We start from the raw sequence: 4,470 nt of genomic DNA on the forward strand, positions 1-4,470 counted from the left end.
GATTTTCCCTTCCACTCTGAAATCCTAAGACAAGGCCTTGAGAAAGTTAAGAGAAGGATCACAGGATCATGTTCATATTTTCCTGGCTGAAGATAAATGTACTCATTGTTAGGACTCCCTTTTTCAGAGAGCCAGACATTGAACCTGTTTCTCAGTGTCTACAGGATATGGAGCAGGAAATCTTGCTCATCAGGAAGTAAATAATTTTTGTCCTCCATCATTACTTTTTCCTGCTGCCTGGGCAGATGGGATGGTTGGAGCTCTAGCAGCCATTTTGTATTATGAAGTAATCCTGATGATGTTCAATATTTAGATTGTTTTTTTTGTTGTTATCAGGGATCAAACTCTGGACCTTGTGCTTGTTAGGCAGGGGGTGGCACCACTGAGCTAAATCCCCGGCCCCAGCATTCAACACTAAGAGTGCTAGAACAAAAAAGATAAAAGACTCTTTAGTTTTACCATCATAGTAGAAGTTGTACTCTTCAACTTAAGAGAAAAATGGAATTCAATGATTATTGAGAGAGTATTATTTTGAGTTTTCTGTATAGTTAAGATAACATAATCTCAACTGATCCAATAGAAGCATTAATTGGAGTTGACATAGAAATAGACATTTATAGGAGATTTATTAGGGAGGTAGTCTGTGAAGAAAAAGGGGGTGGAGCTCGAGGTGACATAGATAACACCAAAAAGGAGAGAGGGGAGGAGGGAAAGAGGTCCCGGAGCCTTGTGAAGAGCCAGTTTTGGTCAGGCTTCATATCGTTTAGATTTCTCCTGTGGTAGTGATGGCAAATTGCCCCCAAACACTGATAGGGACAAACTGAGCACCGCTCCCCAGGTGGCCTCTTCTCACGGTCGCCCCGAAAGGGTTGGGTGAGGCTCAGCCGTGCTGGAGGAGAGAGTATGGAAGCGCCTTTGGTGGTTTCTCCCAGTTTGGGAAGCGGAGGGGAACAGAGAGGTCTCAGCAGAGAGGAAGCACGAGATGGGCTTGGGGAACACCGAGGAGATTGCTGACCTTGCTCCTGCCCGCTGTCCCAGCCCCGACCTAGAATTGTACTACAAAAGTTATGCATGAAAAGTGCGCTTTCCTACTGAGTTGCTTGCATAACAAGCTTAGAGATGTTTTCCAAGTGCAAATCCCTAACACTTTTAAAGTTTTATTTCACCCAGTAGGAAGAAAATACTCATTAAAAGATCCACAAACCTCAGCTTCTTGGCAGGAATTTTCAGCTCATTACGTGGCAATTAATACTAATCTATATGCTACAAAACCAAAAGGGAACCCTTTTTTCTTTGTTCCAGTTTTTATATTTCTGCTCTGCCAGACAGCCAATAAAACTAAAACAGAATCCTTTGTTTTTTTTAAGAGGCTATCAAGCAAATAAAAATTTTCATGCCCGTGCTAAAGAGATCTATACATTTTTAGGTTCTTGATGATAAAAGTTTATTATCATTTGTAAATTATTAACATTACTAAAGCACATTACAATGACTCTAGACCCCACAGTCAGTACTAATAATGCACACAGGAATCTTAAAGCTCTTAAAATCTACTTTATAGAAATGGCTTTGTTTGGATTAGATTAATTAAAAATGTGCCTTTACTAACTGAGATTATATTTCATGGTATAGCTGGTATCAAGTATGCCAGGATTATTAGGCAGTTTAAAAGCTTGGCCTCTGAAGATTATTCCATGATTTACCATACAGAATAAATGTGAAATATAGTGTTTGGTTTGCACTTCATATTTTTTGGAGAAGTTGTAATCATTTGAAAAAAAAGGAGAGAGAAAAGATACAGCACACGTTTTTGTAAGATCTTGAGAAATCATACTGGCGATGACTACTGTAGACATGAAGAAGAGGACGAAAATAAACAATGTATAAGGCTGGGCACAGAGAAGACTGGTTAGAGGGGAAATGTGCCTTGAGTATTTACTACAAATGAGGTGCTCGACATGGCTATTATATTGTTGCCAACTTAAATTATATCATGTGAAATAATATAAAAATCAGTATTAGATTTTCACTTTGTGCACAGACACTATGCAAACCCTCTTGAATTTATTAAAATCTTTTACATTTTACAAAGATGACAGATGAAGAAGCTGCTAAAATATATTTGAGCTATTGCCATATTGTGACTCCACTTTAACTGGGAACAAAAGTGGCTGCCATCCTGTGGAGATCAGCTTTGTGATTGTGACACCAAAGTTATGTCCAGTCTTCAACAGTATGACCCGATCAGCACTGTGACTGCTACCCACTAGGTCTGGGAGATGACATTCATTTTGATATACACAGACATATTCATTGGGGGCCTTTTAGTCCAGTAGGGGTGTAAAGAAGCAAACTGATGAGCAGAATAAGGAACAACAACATGAAACAACCGAATTGTGTGCAGAATGTTTACAAAATACAGACAAAGGATACTCGATCAACTTTGAAGGTAGGCATTAAGCTGACTCAATTAAGCTGACTCATGTGGATTCTAGGAATTTAACCTAAGGAATTGTTGTGACTGTAGGAGGGAAAGGATATTCAGGTAGAGGGGGCAGAACATGCAAGGACACAGAGAAGCATTTTGGTTAACAAGGAGCACAATAAATTAGGAGGCTGGAGGGGTGGGGGGACCATATTATCCAAACATCTGAACAAATAGAGCTGCTAATGCTTACTTCATAGACATTATGCAGCAGAGTGATAGGGTTAAATTTACTTCCTAATAAGAATAATTTTGAAAGCAGTATGGAGGATGACTGGCAGGTTGCAGGCAGATGTATACATGACATGATGGAGGTTAAATACAATGAGGAGGCAGTAGAAATGGAAATGGAAATGAGTGAGTCTTAGAAACAGGTTAATAAGGGCTGGGGAAGCAGAGCTGTGGATAAAGATGAATGTACAAACATAAGGAGATATGAAGACAGAATAAGCAGTATTTGTACACCAACTGGATGTGGGTTGTAAGGGGCAGAGAACAGTTACTATAGTAAGTACCTTTAAATTGCATCATATGTCATCAAAGATTAGCTCAGTAGATCTAAACTGTCCAAATCCTTTAGATTTCAAAGAATCAGTGAGCCTTTGCCCATCCTCTGGGACATAACTCCTGGCCCTGGGAGTATCCTGACTGTTAAGATTGTCTTTGTATATTCGGGGCCTCGAACTGTGCAGCTCAGCTATGCCAACAGTGTGGTTTATGGTGGGACCTTAGGTCTTTCAGGATACGCTTGGCCTCTGGAAGGACTGGACAGTAAATAATAATGTCAGCCCGGCGGGCAGTCAGCCTCATTTATGTGACTAAGTCCCCACAAAAGCTCTAGACACCAGGGCTAGGAACATCCCTGGTTGATAGGTCTTTGTGTGTGTCGTCACACATTGTTAGCAGCAGAATCAAGTGAGATCTGCAGGAATCTCGGGGAAGGGATAGCTGGAAGCTGGTACCCGGTCTCTTCTCTGAGTCACTCCCTCATGAGTCTCTAGGTTTGCTGATTTCAATCTGGTTTCTCTCATGACGATAAATCGCTTTTCTGAGTTCTGCAGTCCATCCAGAGCAGTGACCGCGAAATTTTCAGCCCTTTTGTCGATAACAGACAGCTGGCTCTGGCCCCCATGCTGGCATTTGCCACCACTGACCTAGAGAATCACTGCAAACGAGGGTGTTATCCAGGTTGTAGGCTTAGGGTCTTCTCTTTCCTTTAAAGACGGACGTTCCCTACAATTCTCTTACAGTCTCTTTTCGTCTTATTCGCGGGATAAACTCATCCCGTACACCGGGGTTGCTGCTTGGTGTCCCTGAACACAAACAATTCATCATCTAGATGGTGATGCTGTTCATGGGGTTAGGGAATATAGGAGGAATGACAGATACGGAGGCAAACATCAGTTCAGTTCTGACCGTACCGAGCCGAGGTGCTTGGGGAGCCTGTAAGCAGCAACGTTCCGTGAGAAGTATATATAAAGTGGAATGGGAGAGAGAGGGCCAACCCAGGCTGCGAACCCAGTGACCATAATACAGACCATAATAATAGACCAGAGGTATTATTTCAACCCAGGTATATGGATGAGTTTACCCTGAAAATAAGAAGAAAAGAGAGTTTAAGAGGATTGTAGGGAACCTCCGACTTTAAAGGGAAGATAAGACCTTTAATCCTAAAACCTGGATAACACCGAGAAATTAGTGACATTTCAAATCCCAAAGGGGAAGAGTATTACAGGAAGAAGCTGTTAACAATGTCAAAAGTCACAAAAAGTCCAAATAATGCTGAGTTTTAGAGTGATGGGATCGATCTTGTCATCTCTAGTTTTTAAGTGAAGAAAGAGAGCCTGCAAGAGTGATGGTGGTTGCTGGAAGTCACACAAAGTGTCAAAGCACAGCCATCCCGCTCTGTTCTCACTGAAGTCAATGAATGAGCGATCTTGTTTATTCTTCGAGCACATTCTGGGCTTCTTTTCTAGGAGATCCTG

Source organism: Fukomys damarensis, unplaced genomic scaffold (assembly GCF_012274545.1).
Source record: "Fukomys damarensis isolate Sample0158 unplaced genomic scaffold, DMR_v1.0_HiC HiC_scaffold_5, whole genome shotgun sequence".
Lineage (NCBI taxonomy): Eukaryota > Metazoa > Chordata > Mammalia > Rodentia > Bathyergidae > Fukomys > Fukomys damarensis.